This window comes from Cynocephalus volans, chromosome 6, assembly GCF_027409185.1.
Source record: "Cynocephalus volans isolate mCynVol1 chromosome 6, mCynVol1.pri, whole genome shotgun sequence".
In the NCBI taxonomy this organism is placed as follows: Eukaryota; Metazoa; Chordata; class Mammalia; order Dermoptera; family Cynocephalidae; genus Cynocephalus; species Cynocephalus volans.
The window spans coordinates 121,985,792-122,006,192 of NC_084465.1; positions in this window are offsets into that span (position 1 = coordinate 121,985,792).

Below are 20,401 nucleotides of genomic sequence, written 5' to 3' on the forward strand. Positions count from 1 at the left end.
TCAGTGGAGTAATTCTTATGAGCAACCCATGGCAGGTGTCTGGGGCTCCCCCCAAACCCCACAAACTCATGAACACAAGGTTGGCATCTGCTCTGTTGCTGCTGCCTGGAAGGGTTCCCAGAAGAGTGAGTATGTGTGCAACGAGCCAACTTTGCAAAACCCCAAACAGTAAGATTTCAGTTGTGGTCGTGCCATATTTCTCCCTGTGATTGTGGGAGATATCTCTAACTATCTCAGCTTTCTCTAACAGTAAGTACGTTTTGCTGCAACATCAGTTCTCTGCTCCACTACATGGGATCCACAGGGGCTGTGCAAAGCCTCTTCTGAATCCACACTCTGGGGAGCATTAATGGGAAATTCCAACCTCTTCATACTTAGCACTCACTCCCATGGATCTGCCCTTGGCTTTTCTTCACGACCTCCTTGTACTGGACCTTCCTGATGTTCCTCTGAGAGTCCTCCTGTGAGTGGCTGGCATTGGTGTGCAGCACCCCTCAGGGTTACCCCCTCCTGTGGGAGGGTAGAAGGAGAAGAGGGAGAAGTTGGGTGGGGTGCTCAAGACAAGGACCAGCATAACCGGGGGACTGTGCTCGGGGTGGCCCTTCCAATGTGTCCTGTGTTGGCCTGGCCTTTCCCCTCCACATCTACCTTTCATGGGAGGCAGGAAAGAGGAAAGCCACTCCAGGGGGTGGGCAGCTGAGGGCCCATGGGATGCCAGCGTGGCCCAGACAGTGGCCAGAACACCTACACGGCGTGGTTGTGATGCAGATGGATTCTCTGCAGACTTATTAGTCATCATTATCATTTCAAGTGATTCAAACAGAAACAACACAGGCTTTCTCAGCCCTTTGAGTGCTGAATCACTGAGAATTCAATTTAACTATAAATAGGTTACTTTTCTTTCCACCAAAATCTGTTTGTCTCTCCACATCTTACTTAGATATAATTAGGATCAGATATCAAACAGTGGATTCTGTGTTAGTTAGCCTAGTTTCTCAGAAACTAATTACTCCACTGGGTTGACTTTTTCCGATGATTTCTTGGACTTGGTTCTTTTAAATCCTCTGAAGATTCTTATTGAAACTGACCTAGTCATTTACAAAGCACTTAAACCAATGTTATTTTCACCAAGGTGTGTCTTACCAGCTCTGAGTCATTCATTACTATGTGTATTCATTGTAAAACAAAAGTATGTTGGAGTTCCAGGTACCCCACATAAGTACCAGTTGTGTCCAAGGCTGATGTGCAACCCACCCTCCTCAGGACGTCACAGGAGCAGGGACTCATCAGCCTTGAAGAAGGCCATGGGAGGAGAGGGGACAAAAAGAAGCAGGAGCTGGCACAGAAATAAAAAATAAGAGAGAAGCAGCGTCTGGAGGGAAACGTGTGCAGACAACGGGGAGAGGTGAGTCAGGAAAACTTCTCACATGACTAAACGGAGCAAGTGCTCCTTTGAAGACATCCTTTAATGACAACTGACTCCTCCATTCAAGATGCATTATGAAGTTCCTGTTGCAGATCCAAGAAGCATTCTCAAAAACACTTCTGATCCTGCTTTCTCTAATCACAACATGGCTCGAAACCCTACACTGTCAACATCCGATATATGTGGGTTTTATTGTCTACTCTGGATAAAATTTAAAATTTCAGATTTTTGTATTTGAAGCCAGAGATGAGATGCTGGTTATTATTAAGCACTTGTATACCACCTTTATTTCATCATACTATGAGTATTTTTAGTAAAGATAGATCACTTGAATTCTATTTTGCTGATGGGGGAAATAATTATTTTAATGTAGCTTGCTATGAAATGAAGTTTTATGTTTTGAGAGAAAACAATTTGCAAGGCATATCTTAGTTAAAACATAGAAATGTGATAAAAAAATTCATGCCGTTCAGGCTGTTTCTTGCCTGCTGTACACACTCAGACATACTTGTTGGATTTAAGCTTCGATAGTCAGTATTTCCTTGATTTCCTGATAAATGGCTTTTATCCTCTACTTTTTTTCTTTTTGCCTATTACTGCTTTTTCTCAATATACCTCAAACTCTTTCCCATTTTTCATGATACATCACTTATAAATCCCAAACAACACAGTTATTAATATTTTCACCCGTGTTTTATTTTTATTTATAATAAACATGTTATATGAAAAACCAGTACTTAGAGATAAGCTATAAAAGCATAATTTTTATATTATTTTCAACATTTCTGTTTCTTTTAAAAATGTGTGTATAGCAGGGGTAAGTCTCTGAAAGATGCTTTTTAAATTAATCTGAAATTATTTATATTTAGTAGGACAATATAACCCATTTGCTTTTATTGTCAAAATGGAAATACATTAATTATTTCAGCCACAATGTATTACATTTTCTATTATACATTTTTGTTGTTTTTTAATTTTCCATTGCTTATTAATACTGATTGATGAAATGCTGTTTTTCATATCATATTCCTAATATTACTAGTAAATTCTTTCAAATTTGTAGAACCTTAAAGTTTTACCAGCATCAGTTGTGCCAAATAAGTTCTAGGCCTTCCACTGATATGAGCATTCTTTTATTCCTCTCTCTACTCCCATTGCCCACAAATATCTGAGGTTTATTTTTAATGACCTTTAGTTTTAAGTTTGTTTTCATTCTAGATTTGCTTTTTGACAATAAGTATCTTTCACTTTGCATTAACCATCTTTAGTTAAAAAAAGAGTTCAAATCACTGCATTAACTTTTATATACCACATTACCAAAAATTACATTGCCCTAAAGTCTGAATTTTCCTGGAGCTAATGCTTATCACTGCTTCTTGTACTTTATATTTTCTTCTCTTTAGTGTGTCTGTCTTGCATTCTGTTTATTTGTTTGACAGATATACTAACTTGAACATTTGTAGGAGATATGTTATTAGAATTATATTAATATGTCTAGATCTTCAGCTGCAGGTACTTTTTAGCAAACTTGATTCTCATTTTTTTGGGCTGCTGACTTTTGTGTTACCTAACTGCATTGATGGGAAATGTCTCAGGTAATCAGTGAGTATCCCAAGTGTGGTCTTAATGAATCATCGGGGTCACCATGTAACTTTTCTGGGGGCCCCCTCTGAGTGTGGCAAGCTCAGATGGGAAATGCAGAAAAGCAATGTGTTATTCAAGGTAGAAGGGTGTGTGTGTCCAGGTGTGCGTGTAAATGTGCATGTGTGCATGTGTGCACTCGTGTGTGTGTGTGTGTGTGTGCATGTGCTGATTAATTTGATTTTGGTAGTGTTATTTTTGATATGTCTATGGGAAACATATGTGAAGTCATCCAGCAGGTAATCTGGAGTTTGGGGAAAATAAATCTTTGGAAACAGTATGTGAATGGATGAAAACTTTTGGGTGCAGTGAATGGTATAATACAGATGGATAGATTTAGCATTTCCTGATGTCTGTCGCAGGAAATGTTGCATGTATCCATGTATTTAATCCTTATATTTACCATGAGACAGACACCACTGGCCTATCCACTTTTCAGAGGGGGAAACTGTTTCCTGGAGAGGTCAAGTGACTGGTAAGTGAGGCCTCATTGGGCTGGGAACACCAGTATTTAGAGATGGAAGAGAAAGTGAGGTCCATGAATGAGACTTAGAAGAGGACAGAAAGCTGGAGTAGACAGCAGGGAGTGGCGTGACAGAGGAGGGGTGCCCCAACTTCAAGTGCACATTGGATTGGGTCATCGGGAGACCCTCGCTGAACAGCTTCACAGTAAAAGTTCCTGCTGAACTAAAGGACATGTGTGTGGGGGGCATGTGTGTGTGAGATGACCGCCTCTGCAGAGACAAAGCAAATAAGCAGTCGGGAGGAGAAAGGAAACCCCTGGCTCCCTGACTCCACCCACTTATGAGTGAGCAAAATTAGGAGTGAAGATCCTGGAGAAGACCAGCCTTCAAAAGAAAAGCAGAAGTGAGTGAAAGTGTAGTTTTGTTTGCAGTCGTGGGCGCTGGAGGTGAGGAATATAGAACAGGACTCCAATGAACAAGTCATCAAGGCAGGATGAAATGGCTATATTAATTCATGGCATTCACCCATGGATGTCAGGCCCCTCACATGCTCATATGTGTATACTGAGGTCCCAGCCAGAGCATCCCTGCAAAGGAAACATACTGACCCACATCACTTTTAAGGCTCACCCCTCTGTTAGGATTAAAATAAAATTCCCCTCAAAAACATTGCTCTTTGAAAAGGCCATTTCATGATTTTCCTGGCTAATGTACATATTTCACATCATTTCTCTCAGGGACATTTGGTCCTTACATGTCCATAGAACACACCCACAAATGCATGCACACACATGCATGCACACACATACACACATGCATGCACACACACATGCACACACACACTCTAACTTCTCCGTGCACAAACACCATCACCATTTCCTCTCTTTCTGGGTCTTTGTGATGCAGTCTGCTGCATGCCACTTATAACCTCAAAGCCCACCTTGAAATTACTGTGTCAATTTCAGGATTATGACACATTATACACTTTTGTGTGAGGGCATGTCTTATTCTCAGTATTTGTCCCAGAGTATCAAGAACAGGGCTCTATACAGAACAGATTCTCAATAATTGCTTATTGATCAATTGGTAGTAACTGATATTATAGGAACTCTTTGAGGAGCATATGCACAACCACAGTGCCCAGAAGAAGAAAAGGGCAGTCCCATGCTCTCTGGATGGTTCACCTATGCCAGGTGTGGCTTAACACTTTCAGCATTCTTATATAATGCAGCAAGATTCTTGCTAAAAATACAAGTTTTAGAGATTTTTTTCCAACTTAGATTGGAACAGAATTGCTTTGCACATTCTTGGGAGAGAAGACTGAGATTCTGGTAGTTAGCACTGTGAGTCAGCTGTCTATATTTGTGACATAGATGCTGTGGAGAGCATATATTTATTTGGAAATGGTCCCTGAGGGAATATGGAAGCCAAGACGAATGTCTTAGGTCGCCTCATGTGATACTTGAGCAGCTTACGCATCGTACCAACTCAGTACAAAAATCACGCAAGCACGCAAGTTAATTGTTTGGAATTTTAAGTGCAGAAAATATGAGAGAATGAATTTTTAAAATTATTTTTTATTATTTTTGTTAGCATAGCATAGACACCATTCAGATACAAGGAATTTCATTACACTGTTCAACGAGATACATGAAAACTATCTGCCACGATTTGACATTCTCTACCGTGCACACTATTTGCAAGGTGTGGGCTACATTTTTGGCTCCACAGCAGGCTTCCGAATTTATTTTAGGGGGTAAAATTGAGTCTGGAAAAATATCTTCTACCCTCATTGCTCATCAAGGTCAGACCCTGGTGTTGGTGACCCCCAAAGTGTTAGAGGAAGGGGGTGTTTCTCTGCATGACAAAACAAGTTGAATGCAATTACTACTTTGTTGAAAGGAAGAAGAAAACAGCAACAGAGAGAAGGTGGGGTTAAATGTCGAAGCCAGCAGGAACGTGGTGACGTCATGTTGTGGAGACAGGCAATGGGAGAAAGCTGCTGGCCAACATGAGCTTTGGAGAGTGGGACATCTGCAGGCAGTTGTTCCTTGTAGGACGTGTGACCATGCCTGATCCCATGCCTGCAGCTTGCTCCTTCAACTCACATGTTTCAGGTTGGCTAGGGACAGTGCAAGGCATCTCTGTAGTGTCAGGGGAGTCCTGGAGCACAAGTTAGGAAGTAAGGACTGGGGCGTTGGGACTTGGTTCCACTAGCAGAGAAATGAGGAATCTAGGCAGCCATGATTTAGATTGCAGGGGAAACCTAAAATTCAATTAGTATTTTCATGGTAACCGAAAAGACCACAGGATAATGATATTAGTAGTGTTTAAATAGGTGACAAGTGCTATTATCCACAAAATGCTTTATAAAAAAGCAAACGATGGCAAGTTTTATGAAGGATTCCATTGAGCTTGGAATAGATGCAATATGCATGGAGAGCACAAAAGGGCAGATGGGGTAAAGGTTAAAATAGGAAAAAAGTGCTGTGGGAACATGAGAAAGCGACCTCTGTGGAACGGGACTAGCAGAAGATTTCATCATAGAAGTTGGAAATACGAGTAAAATAATGAAACGGCTTTGATTTCTGGCAGGAAGGGATATAGACAAACCAATGGGAGTTCTGAAATGGACACACCACGTGGGTGCCATAAACAGCAGTACTAACCGACTATCAGTGAAGGTGCAGAATTTAAAATCCTTGCAACCACGTGCCCAGGACCCTGTGGCTGCCTGCTCCCTACGCTCTCCTTTCTCTTCTAGCACATGTTCCTTGTCAGTCCTTAACATCCTGCCTCTGGGCCTCCAGAACTGAGAACAAATCTTCAGCAACACCCCCAATTCTAGCTTCGTTCTTCAGTTTCTCTCTCAGGCTGACCAAACCTGCATCGTGGCTGCTTTGGGAGCTGGTGTCCAAGGGGCTGATTTCTCCTCCATTCCCCCAGCATCAGATGTGCCAGACCAGTGTCCACTCTGCTCCCCAGTGCTGTGTACAGACCCCTCCAGGTCCATTTCCCCTAAAACCTATGAGTCTCATGATATCAGTCCTTCCTGCACCAGCTCTCCTGTGGCTGCCCATGCCCACCACCCTGGACACTAGAACATCTCCTAGGTGTGGTCACTGCTTTGAGCTCTTCCCCAGAGGTACCTTGTCCATGGGGCTGTCCAGGACCATCCCAATTTGTAAGTCAGCACCTGGGGCTGCTCCCCACCCCTTTCCTGATGGGTCTTTCTCCAGGGCACTTGTCAACACTCTGCACACTCAGTACTTTGCTTTTTTTAAATTCAATTTTTCCTCACAGAGTGAGGCTCCCTGAGGGGCGAGCTATTTCATCTACTTTGCTTATTGCTCTAGCTCCAGTACCTAGAAGAGCTCCTGCCGCAGAGCAGCTCAGTCCCTCAGTCAATACTTGCTTTGTGAATGAACCAGGGAGGCTGCTCACATGTCTTTCTGAGCAAGTCCTGTAGAAAGCTGAGGGACCAATTGCTTAGGCTGGGACACAGCCTCATCCTTGGACAGATGTGGGCATTTCTGAGTCTCTCAGTCGACCAATCTGTAATGAAAAGGCAAACTAATTCCATATCATTCACAAGTCCAAAGATAGCTTAATAAATGAAATCAATTAAATGGTTAACACAAATGATTGCTTCCGCCTATGCCGCTTCTCTTCCTGTGTTTGGAGCTTGTCAATGAACGCATGCGTTTATGCATCCTCTCACTATTCCAAACACACCCACTGAAGAGTTGAGGTTGAACAGGGAATACAAGCCACCTAATATAGTATGGATATCATCTGTATTTACAAATGCATTTTCTTTGGACGTAATTGGTAAAATATAATTTTCTCCCTTTACAGCGTATTCACTACCTAGCATCTTTCCCAAGCAATTTTAGGGTGGTGTTTGGGAGCGCCAGGAGGGAACGTCCACTCCTACTGCCTCTTTTTTGCAGCTGTCTTCCAGTGCTGATGCCCAGAGGCACCGGGACGCAGAGACCGGAAGTAGAAATGTGCAACAGGGAAGGAGCAGGGGACAGGGGCATAGAGCAGCTGTCTTGTAGGACCAGAAGGGCTGATCTCACTGGAAAGGGCAGAGTGTGTAACCTGTAAAACCTGCATCAGTAGGAGAGGACAACTAGATCCTTTGCAAGAAGAACCTGGCAGAAGTTCCTTTATATGGAAATTTATTAACAGCTATTCTACAGAATTCTAAGGGAAATGATTCTACCCTGTCTAATGATCTGTGCCTGAGAGTGCTGGGGTACTCTCTGCATGCCTGTTTTGATAGTTATTTTATTTTCTAAAGGAGCAGAGCTTTGCTATCATCATGGATGCATGTTAACTCTGGAAAAATGCATCCATGGGTAACACTCCAGATTAACTTTCAGTGGCCAGCACGCTGGACAAAATTTGGCCAGTCTTAACCTTGCTTATTTAAATAAAAAAGATCATCGGTGGAATTTGATGCTTTCCTGGCTCAGCTGCAGTGAGCAGAACTGATCATGGATATGGATCCGATGAGTTAATTGTCTGAGCAAATTAGATGTGATCTTTTGGATCAATGCTAAATCCCAAAGCAATGTTCTAAACAATACTTATCATATAAGAAAAATATATTAAAAACATAAAATTCAGCTACTATGTTACATGTGGAGTAGCAGTAGCACCTTTATTTTCTACATTTGAGGATTTATGGATGATCTAGTACAGGGCTAATTTTGACTATGGACACTAGATATTCTGTTTTAGTATTTAATGCCATTGGAGATCTTTACATATTTTATTAATCACACGTTAATTTTGTGTTTTAAGCTCTCTTCTAACTGTTATATCAAGGATTATATGGCTCTAAATACCCCACTTTCAACAGATTTTGGTTGTTTTCTGTTTGTTTTGCCCACTATTTGTATTATGTATTTTGGTAATAGTATTCCAAATGTTTTTAAAACCCAGTGTTAGAGTCATTGTCTTTTAGGAAGTTCCTACGCGGTTTTCTTTTCTTTTCTTTTTTGCATGATATTATTTGTTTTTCTATCTATATATGCCAGTGACTTGGAAGGAAATAATGCAACATTAAATAATCCAAAACTATTTCTTTTAATTATTTATGCTCTTACTTATCTAAGTACCAATACCAGGAAGCAGACCACATTCTGGCTTCTCTAAGGTGAGGGATTTATCACGCTTCTGCTACTCGGGCCACACCTTACTTCTGTACTGATGAGCTTTTGGTCTTTTTTAAACATTTGTTGTTAAAAACATCTAATATAAAATTTATTGACCTGTATTTGCCACATTTATAATATTTGACCCAAGCTTTCAGTTTTCAATATCCACTACCAGTTATTTCATTCCTTGCTTTTAGTTCTAGTTTAGTTCTAAATTATTATCAGTTTACTTTTTAAAAATTTATTTTTGATTATAGATATTTATGGGCTACAGAGTTGACTATCAGGATTTGTGTATAGTATGTGATGATCAAATCAATATTATTAGCGTGTTCATCATTACAAATGTAATTACTCTTTGTGTCCCTCACCCAGTTACTCCCTAGCCTCCTCCTCGTCCCCCTTGCCCACCTCTAGCACTGTACGTTTGCCCTCCCCTTCTTGAATTAAAAATGCAGAATTGACATTGTGTCGAAGTTACTTTTTTTTTCCAGGAAGGACGAGCAGATAATTTATATTCGGTGTCTAATTAATTCTCATACTTTTTTTTCGTTACCCTTGCATGTCAGTGACAACTTGGCTGCCTACGAAATTCTCGAGTCCTTGTTTTTCCTATAAGTATCTACAAATGATGCTCCACTGTCCCTATTAGGGCTGGAGAGAACTGTGGGGCTCCTCGGATCTTTACTTATTCCTTGGAATTTTTATCAATTTTTTATTAATACACTTGTAAAATGTTTTTCTTTAGTTTTTATAATTAAAATTTGTGCTTTTTTTCTTTCTAATCAGATGGTTTGCCAACTTATTTAATCTTGCAACCTTTCAATTCTGCCTTTTTAAAAGGATATTTTTTAATTTTAAATTTTATTTATTTTTAATTTAAAAAAATATTATTCATTTTTTATTCTTAAAGCAAGTTTTAATTTCTTTTTCTTCCTTTCATTACTTTTTATTGTAACAGTTTAATGTGATTTTAATTGTTACCTTTGCAGTGTTCTCTCTCTTCTTTTTCAGCTCTGCTTTTTCCTTTCCTGTTTGTCCTGATGGGTCAGCATTTCTGCCCTTGTTCCTTCCTGAGCTGTAGTTTACAGAGACCAGACTTATATCTGTGTTAAGAACTGTTCGTCTTTTCTTCTACATTTCCCCGGTTCCTTCAGTAATTCACCTTCATTGAATTGCACGTTTTTAACAATCTCCATGGTGGCATTCCCTCTCCTTTGTGGCAGTGGCCATCCTAAGGTGACCCCTGGGAAGTCACCCTAGTGGAACCTCCTCCCCTCAAGCAAGGCCAATCTGTGACTGGATTCTATATTATTACTTCTCCTCAATCCTTTATATAAGAAATCCCATGAGTGAAGAGCCTTGTTGATGGCATAAACCATTATTTTTTTAATCATCACTAGAATGAAGAAAAGATTTATTCAGAACCAAGGTTTCATATTTTGTGAAAATTTCTTTGAAGGTAGGTACATATCTTGTCTGAAATTTATAGGAGTTCTTAAAGATGCTATCTAAAATCGTGGATATTTTCCATTCCCTGAAAATATTTGTGATATTAGTCAAGAATAAATAAAATGTTGGAGCAATTCTGATTCACATGAGAATAGAACCTTATCTTCTTGTTGGTGTCCTGGAAGACTTTTATAAAGCTTATGACTGACTAAATTAGTCTGCTGAATGTCAACATAGGAAAAATTTACATAAAATTTATCCCCAAAATAATAATCCTAATTTTTTTCAATTTTCTGGCTCAAAGTCACAGCTAAAACCCTTGAGCCCTGTGTAAGTCTATATGTTTTTGTTTTAAATTGATATTTCAATGTGAGTGGGATTGTATCAAAACATCCTGGGGAAATGAGATACCTAGTTATATGCTGCAAAATTCTAGTCTCCTGTACTTGTGGGTGCTTGACAAATAGTCTTTTATGAGTTAGTTGATACTGAAACTCTATAGAAATTGTAAAAGAATTCTTTAGTTGATGCTCCATGCACTTTTTCAATGCTCTTTCTGAAGTCCAAGAAGAGAAAGTTGCTGTTCCATTTGGAAAGTTGGATGTGGATTTTCCACCCTGAAGCTGATTCTCTGCATCCACCCTCCAGTGGGACCAGGCTTCCACAAGTGTTCGATGAGCTCTTGAGGCTCTCTGATGCCTGTATTAGTCTGCTCGGGCTGTCTTAGCAAAGCACCCATAGGCTTAAACAACTGACATTTATGTTCTCATGGTTCTGGAGGCTGGAAGCCCAAGATCAAGGTGTGGGCAGGGCTGGTTTTTCCTAAGATCTCTCTCCCTGGCTCGCAGACAATGTCTTCTCCCTGTGTCCTCACGCTGTCATCCATCTGTGCATATCTGTGTCCTAATCTCCTCATCTTATAAGTCTTATTGGTCCTCCTTACCAGTCCTATTGGATTAGGTCCCACCCTATTGGGGTCACTTTTCCTCAGTCACCTCTGTAAATATTCTATCTCCAAACAGTCATATTCTGAGGTCTTGGGGGTTAGGGCTTCAGCATGTGAATTTAGGGGGACACAATTCGGCCCATGACAGTGCCTTCTCTGCATCTACAGAAACAACAGTGTCCTGCCATGTTATGTTCTAATTGGCAAGTCTTCATGACTTCAGCCCCAACCTGACCCTGGTTCAAGCAGCCGGTCACCCCCACAGTCTCATGGACCTGTCTATGATGATGTGAACAAATGGAGCGATTATCACTTTTCCTCCATTTTTCCAGAATTCCTCCAGGCTGCCAGCCCCAGAATGTGGGAGTTTAGGACAAAACGCCCTGCCATCATATGAAGGAAAAGCAGCCCTCGGTGACTTAATGTGATCCTTCACAGCAGGTGTACAGTTCTTGTGAAATGAACACAAAGATGCCGAGACGCTTTTTAAACTTATGTCACGTAGGTGCATGATGAGCAGGCTGTTCTGGAAAAATCATAACATAGCTTATGCTAGTATACCAAATGACGAACACTGGGAAAAATAATCTAAGAGTTTTCTTGCAACAGACATTGGACAGGAAGGGACAACCAAATGTAATACTCAATATAATTCCTGTTCTAAAAAATGAAATATCTTGTCTTTTCAATATGAAATGGAAGTCAAGGTAGGTAAGGAAAATTAACTTATGGAGGAAGAAATTACTTACAGGCAGTATCTATATCTTGGAAAAATATATCTGTTAGCAGTAACATATGGGCTTCTCTTTAAAAGCATAAGCTTTTTCGGATCCCATTAGGCATGCATTTTTCTAAATAGTTACTCTTAAACTTCATAAACAAGCCAAACAACATATGGAATGATTATGATTTGCATAAAATATGATGTGGGAAATGTCCCATAAATCCTTCCTAAGTTTGCTGCACACTTTCTTTTTGGAAACAACAAACCCAAGAGAGAGAGAAAAAAGGCTTCATTTTTTTTTTTTTTTTTTTTTTTTTTTTGTCGTTTTTTCGTGACCGGCACTCAGCCAGTGAGTGCACCGGTCAGTCCTATATAGGATCCGAACCCGCGGCGGGAGCGTCGCCGCGCTCCCAGCGCAGCACTCTACCAAGTGCGCCACGGGCTCGGCCCAAAAAAGGCTTCAATTTTTGATTAAACTTTTTAAATTGACCTTTCTTCTAATATCCACCTGCTTTTCTAAGACATTTGTTACCCTCATTAAGCACAGTGCATCTTTATTTTTTTTGAGTAGGGTGGACCCTATCTGGTCATGTCCCCAACACTTCCCCCTGTACCATATTGACTGAAAGCACGGTGCTGGAAACATGCAGGAAGCATACCAAACAATTCCACAATTGTCCCTTCTGTCCTGAGAAGGGAATTTTCCTCTGGGTTTAGGGACAATAAGCAGGTCTTTCTCATGCCCCTCAAGGATATTGAAGGAAAAGCCTGTTTGTGGTTATCTGTGAGTATATGCTTCACAGGACCCAGCACAGCTCCTGCATTTTTAGGTTGATTCCATCCATGCGTGCAAACATCAGCACATGCCAAGGTTTTCACATCCCTGACTATAGTCTACATTCATGGAGTGACTGAGGGAGCAGAACATGGCTGGGTAAGGATGGCAAGACTGAAAGTCTCACGTTTTGAGTTTTGTCATGATGTGTCCATTCACTCAGCCGGCCCCTCATTCCCCACATAGTCATTGAGGGCCACCAAGTGTCCAGCTCCATGTCTTGTCACAAGACTACCATGGTGAGTGAAACCAGAAACAGGCTTGGCCATCAGGAGCAGGAGAATACATGGGTTATCCCCAGCCCTGTTTTGTCTTCCTGGGACTCAGTTTCCCCATGGCTGCAGATGCAGGTCTCAACCCTCAGTGTTCCCCCAACTTTTGCTTTGGAAAGTGTAGATTCTCATACAGTTCACCATCCCGAGGTCGTGCCTTGTCTCAGGGGTACTTTATGTATTGACCACTCACTATGGACCTGTGATAAACCCAGCAGGGGCATCCAGGTCAGTAAAGACCCAAGAGAGCTGATGGTATGAGTTGTATGAACTTTTTGAAGTACCCTTTTATATGCATATACAGGTGTGTGTGTGTGTGTGTGTGTGTATAATGTAATAAGTCTAACATTTTAGAAACAGACTTTCTTTACTTCAAGTAAAAGAAATTCAAATTAAGGGAGAAGTAAAATCATAATTTGGATTCAAAGACATTAAATCTGTCCAAAATGAATGACTATATTCAACCATAGATCTATACATATCTAAATTTGTAAATAAATGTTCAAAATGATTCTTTAAGTTACAAACCAATTTGTCCCTTACAAATGGATCACCACAGGTTCATTAAATTTGTTCATTAGGCCTCCATATGGGGCATGTTGTGTTAAGACAGATAGAAACAACTTGGAATGAATCTGTTATGTAAATTAGGAAGTGCAGATGAAAAGAAGAGCTTGAGATGTTGTGGGCTTTATCTCCCTCAAAAATAAGATTGCCCTGTCCACGTGGGCAATGTCTCTCAGCCTCCTACCCAGTCAAAGTGATGCAGAGAAGGTGTCATACCCTAACACAGTTGGGCATCTCAGGGCTTTCTGTTTTGGAATTGTCTAAAAAAGGGACATATTAAGTTAAGCCACATGAAATTGATATATTTGAATGTCAAAGGCTATAAATTATTAGTGGTTTCTTAGGGTTCAACATAAATAGCTATTCAACTGAATTTAATGAATCAGCCAATGAATTTAACAGAACATGAGAAAATATGTGGATATTCACTTAGACTAAGAATGAGGGCTTGAAATAAAACATAGGAATAAATCTTTGTGATCCTGGACTAGGTAAGAGTTTCTTAGATAGGATGTCAAAAGCATAGCAATCATACTAGAGATAGGTACACTGAGTTTTACCAAAATGAGAAACCGTTCTTCTTCAAAGGATGTCATATAGAAAATAAAAAAGCAACCTGCAGAATGGAAGAAAATTTTTAGAAACCATATATACGTGTGTGTGTGTGTGTGTGTGTGTGTGTATGAATGATGAGGAGCCTCAATCTAGAATATTTAAAGAGCTCTTACAACTCAATACAAATGCAAATAACCCAATTTAAAAATGGGCAGAAGATCTGGACAGATATTTGTCCAAAAAAGATATGCTAATGGCCAACAAGCACACAAAAAAGATAGCCAACATCACCATCAACAGCAAAATGCAAATCAAATTCAAAATGAGATACAGCTTTGTATCCACCACAGGTATTAACAAGTGTTGGCTAGGATATGAAGAAATGGAAATATTTGTACCTGCTACTGGGCATGGGAGAGGAAGCAGCCCCTTCATAAAACAATCTGGTTACTTAAAAGTTTATGTGTTGAGTTACCATATAAGTGAGCAGTTCCACTTCTAGATGTAGACCTAAGAGAAATGAAGAAAAAATGTTCACCCAAGAAACTTGTGTATGAATATTCATAGCAGCACTACTCATCATAGGTAAATATGGAAGCAACCCAAATTCCCACCAACTAATGAATAAATAAATAAAATACCAAATGACCTAAAATCCATTGTAGTGTATCCATATGATAGATTTAAAAAAAAAAATTGTTTATTTTACATTCACCAATAAAGACAAAGTACTGATGCATACTACAACATAGATAAACCTTAAAAACATTATGCTAAACGAAAAAAGACAGTTACAAAATACCACATATTGTATGACTACATTTATGTTAAATGTCTAGCATAAGCAAATCTACAGAGACAAAAATAGATGAATGTTTTCCTAGAGCTGGGAGAGATTTCTGGGAGGAATGAGGAGTGATTGGCAGCAAATACAGGGTTTCTTTTTGGGGTGAGGAAAATATTCTAAATTGATTGTGATGGTAGTGAATATAACACTGAAGAAAAACACAGAATTGCACTTTAAATGGGTAGAATGTATGGTATGTGATTATATCCCAGTCCAAACATTTGATATATCATGAGAAAGAATTAACGAACTAATGAATAATTGAACTCTATAAATTTGTCAGAATTGATTAAAGAGAGAAGACAAGTTAGAAAATATTCAGTATTATGAAGGATGCAACAAGAGTTTCCAACATGCTTCTGATAGGAGTGTAAGAAGGGGCTGATAAAATGAGGGAGCAGAAATGATTATTTTTCCCGAAAAACTGAATAAAAATTTTAAATTTCACAAGAAACCCAAAATAGGGTAAATGAAAATAAACTACACCTAGATAGGGTATTGAAACTTCAGAATGCCAAGGAATGATGTTCTGAGACTGCAAATAGACAATAGATGCCAAAAGGAACTGTCAACATGGAATTCTATTTCCAGAGAGGTTGTTACTCAATTTTATGGGAAAAAAAGAATGTTTAAATCTGAGAGAAATAACCACTTACATTAAAAGATCTAACAGAGGATATTCTCCAAGAAAAAGAAAATTAGCTCTAGGAGGTAGGTCTAGTATTCCAAAAATTAAGGTGAGCAAAAATATTTGTAAATAAGAGGGAAGTTTAAATAAGCGTAGACTATGTGGTAGGCTAAAAAACAGTTATGTTCCATCACATAGTCCAAAATATGCATGTGTGTGTGCACATATATGTATACATACATGAGTATGTATATGTGTGTGAGATAGGAGGGATCTTCAAAAAGTTCATAGAAACATTTGTATTTTTCTTTTAATTCTATTTTCCATGAACTTTTCCAAGTACTCTCATATATTAGGAGATAGATGTGTATCTCCTAATCCCTGGAACGTAACCATGCTACCTGGTTTGGAAAAAAGACTCTCTGCCTATGTAATTAAGTTAAGGGTCTTGAGAAATCACCTTGGATTATCTAAATGCCACCACAGTGTCCTTATAAAAGCAGTTAGAGGAAGGTGAGTGACACACAGAAGCCACGTGAGCACAGAGTCTGAGATTGAAGTAATGCAGCCACAAGTCAAGGGACGCCTGGAACCAGGAGAAGCTGGAAGAGGCAGGAAGGAGCCTCCCCTGGGGCCTTCAGAGGGTGTGTGCCCTCTGATGCCTGGACTTAAGACTTCTGGTCTCCAGGACTGTGATTGAAATACATTTCTACTGTTTTTAGCCTCCAAGTTGGTACTTTGTTGCAGCAGCAACAAACAACTAGTAAACAGTGGGACCGATTTACCAAATGGGCTGGACTAACTGCAGCACAGGGTGTCATTAATGAAACAGCATAGGAAAGGAAATAATGAAGATATGAGCAGAAATTGAAAAGGTAGACAAAAATTAGGTCAAATCAATAACTCAAGATCCTAGTTCTCAGTAAAAACAACAACAACAACAAAAAAGACAAACCACCAACTAATGTCATCCAGAAAAAATAGAGAAGGCATGTTCCAAGGCCACTGCCACCCAGCCGGCCCTGCTGGCAAGGAGGGATTTACTCTTGTTAGAGTTGTGCTCCTCTTTCATCCTGCCTCTTTGCCTAATCAGTGCCTTGCACACAGAAGAATTTTTACGACTTTTCTGGATAAATAAAATGCAACAGTCTTGTTGAACACTTATAAGTAGACCTGCCATTGTACAGTAAAAAGGCAAATGAACTTTACGATCCTGAAAGAAGATGTGAGAAAGCAGGAGCTTCCAGGTAGCAGAGGTGAGGTGATCTGGAGGTCCTCCAGTGCCCACAGCATCTCAGGGGATAAGAACCTGCAGAAATCAATACCTCTGCACCACAAGCAGCTCGGACGATGGAAGCTGCCAACCCACCGAGCTGTGGGGTTGTACCCCAAGCATAAATGCTGAGATTGCTGGGCAGGGATGTATTGCTGACACCTTTGTATATACCTGGATCCACTGGGGAGAGGTATGGGGCAAAGGTGACCTCGAGGTGATTCTTAAGACACACTGAGAAGAAATATCGAGTTTCCAAGTAGCACAGGGAGATGCAGATGGCAGACGGAGGTGTGCATGTAAACTGAACCCAAACCTGAAAAACGAGAGGAGCATTGCGGCAAATAAGGGTTTTAGTTTTAGATCTGAGAACATGAAACTCCGCGTGCCCAGAGCACAACACCGCAGGAGTGGTCGGCTCCCTGGGGACACCTGCCTGGGCTGCGAGGTGGCGAAGACAGCTCTGCGTGCTCTTAGGTGTGCAGGGTGATGATGAGAAAGCATCCGGTTCCTGAAAGTCCACAACCATTGGAAAATGTCCAAATTTCAAGTAGAATTGGTAATCTCCGGTCTTTTTTCCCCACCGGTATCTCAGTAGCACTATCTCTTTTTGACCCAGACCCCTGACCCTGTGTGAGTCTGTTCTCATTTCTGGAAGGGACGACCTAAACAGGATCACACTCTACTTAGCTGCTTTATCTCTGGTCCCTGCCTGAGTGCACAGATCCCAAAATGCAGCTCCAAAGAGACATTTTGATAGATAAATGTGCTTTTGAAGGTTTAAACCCAATCCTTGTCATTATTTATAACTTTCCATCTGAATAGTGCACTCTTTTTGCCTTGCATAAATACAAAAGTTACCTCTTAAACTATTTCAGATAAAATTTTTATACAGCTCTTCACCGCCTCATTCACTTTCTCTTTAAGTTTCTCTTTTCAAATCCTATTATCCCCCCAAGCATTGCACATGATTTTTCTCTGCTTGTTAGCGTACAGCCTTGTTAACTCCGGTTCTTTACTTCATGCGGGGCATTGTTCATACTTACGATCTAGATCTCTCCCACCATCAATCGAGATGAAAGTCTCCACCGTGCCTCTCTCAGCAATGAATCTCCTACTTGCTCTCATTTGCACCATCTTCCATGTCATTTCATCTTCACTTTTGTCTAATGCTTTGTGTCAATTTCTCTATTCCAGTTGAAATTGTTACTTCGTTACATCACCAGCCAAACATTAAGCATCAGGCATCTCTCTCTCTCTCTCTCTCTCTCTCTCTCTCAAAAACAACCTTGAGCCTCACCTTCAGCTGGGATTCAGGGAATTAGTAATATGTGTACTATTTCTGACAAGGATATTTGCATAGCTTCATAGAATGCCTATGTGCAAGCTGCTTTGCTCAAAGTTGTAAAGTGGACATCAATAAGCCAGACTTATTTCTGCTCTCAAGCAGCTTATTGTCCACCGTAGAAGTTAAGATATGCAATCATATACATATGCATGTATGCAAATATCTTTATTCTCCATAATGCGTACCATAGGAGGGTCACTGCTACCCTGCGAGTGCTGATTACAGTCAGAATCATGGCTGCTCAGGTGACTGGAAATCATATTATGGGGAGGAGGTGTTTCAGTTGGAACTTGAACAGCCACCAAGGTGCTGATAGTCTGGAGACCGTGGTAGAGGACAGGAAAGGCAGACTAGGAGCAGGGAAGTCAGGTAGGCAAGTTTTAAAGCAATCTGTGTTCATAAACATTACATGTATACAGACTTAACAATAAAAAATGGTGGGGTACACTTTTCTGCCAGCAGAGGAGTTTTGGAGATCCTCATCTTTCATCTATTGGTAGTGATTAGAATGCCTGTACACCTGCAGATGGGATTTTATTTAATTCAAGTCAACCTTCTGGACTTCCAGAGCCCCTTCAGCCCTGATGTGAAAGCAGCTGCCCTTTTCGAATAATGATAGTATTAAACAACTTGGAATTTCAAATGCAACATGTAGGTCTCCGTTCCAGAAAGTCTTGAAAGTGGATGCCCCAAAGGCTTTCTCCTGTGCATATGGAGGAGAAAACATTGTGTTGGACCTGTGATGGACAGCAACCATTCTCTCTCTTTTATATGCTAAGCAGAAGAAATTTCTCAGCACTCCATTCTTAGTTCACAGTTGCTTTCTTCCACATCCCCATTTAAACGTCCTTTTGCTCTTTTCCGTGGAACACGTTTATTTGATTAAGGCATGAAAGCTCTCCTAGTGACTTAGGAGTGGCCGGGTCTTTGTTCTTTTCTAGGTCATTCTAGAAGGCCCAAGAGTCTAGAACAGCTGTGCAGGGAGGGTCCCAGGACGTCGTTGAGGCACGGGGGTGGGGGTGGGGGGGTAGGATCCAGGTCTAGGTGGTGAATGAGGAGATGGGATGGCCACTGTGGAGCTCCTCTTTGTCACAGTCTCTCTTTAGTTGAAGACTCGTAAAACCACATGGACACACCGTGAATATTATAGACTTCAAAATTACAGTTAACTTGAAAGGAAATACTGTAAATACTATCAGGAATCACATTTTCTATGTTAGGTCTTCAGATAACAAAAAAAGTTATAAATCATTTTGTCATGCTCTCTGCCCTTAGATAATTGCAGAGACACGACAGTTGATTCTTCTTGGGATAATAAAAATGATTTGAAAGCTTTTTGCTGAGTTAGTAACTAATAATAACAGTGATAATAAGTATCTAGTGCTTAATATGTGCCAGAAGTTATGCTAGATGCTTTAACTATTGTTTCCATGTGATTTTTCAGAAGAACACTGTGATATAGATACAATTATTATCCCTACTTTATATATGAGGAAACTAAAGAGCAGAGGAGTGAAATAGCTTGTGGGGTATCACACGGCTAGTGAGTGGCACGGCCTGGGTTAGAACTGAGTGGTCTGGTGCTCTGTCCATGTTCTTATCTAACATGTCACACTGTTATTAATTTATCTCCTGCTCATAACCAGTCCTATCATTAAAACCTTCACAACATGGCTTAAATGTATGCATGTGTGCATACATTTAATGGTTGGCTACTGTTTCTTTCTAAATATGTTACAACTTCGTATTTCTCTAAAAGGAAATTTTGTTTAACACCTAGTCAATGTATGCATTTGACAATCTTTTTCCTTTAAAGCATTTTCTTTAAAAGAGATTAAATGTTATCACATATCTAAATATATGACTTTTCATCCTTTGCATTATTTTCTTATTCTTTTACTGACAATGGTACCACTACCCATTATGTATAAATTTGTGTGAATAATCCCCTTAGCACTGTTGATAAGCGGGTCATTCACAGGTTGCAAAATATACCCAACCTTTTCTCCTCAATTATCTGCTCTGGAAAGGTTGGTCTCCTGGCTGTTCTTAAACAGATGGTGAATCACAACAGATTCTACAATGTTAAGATGATACTCACTTAATATAATGAATGACACATAAATTGAAATAGAGGAATTGCTCACAAGCCAGCATCACAGCACTCCGACCTCTGTTTCCATCCTCACGCCTCTCTCTGACTCTGCACATCCTGAGGACCCTCATGGTTGCTGTGGGCTCATGTGGATAATCAT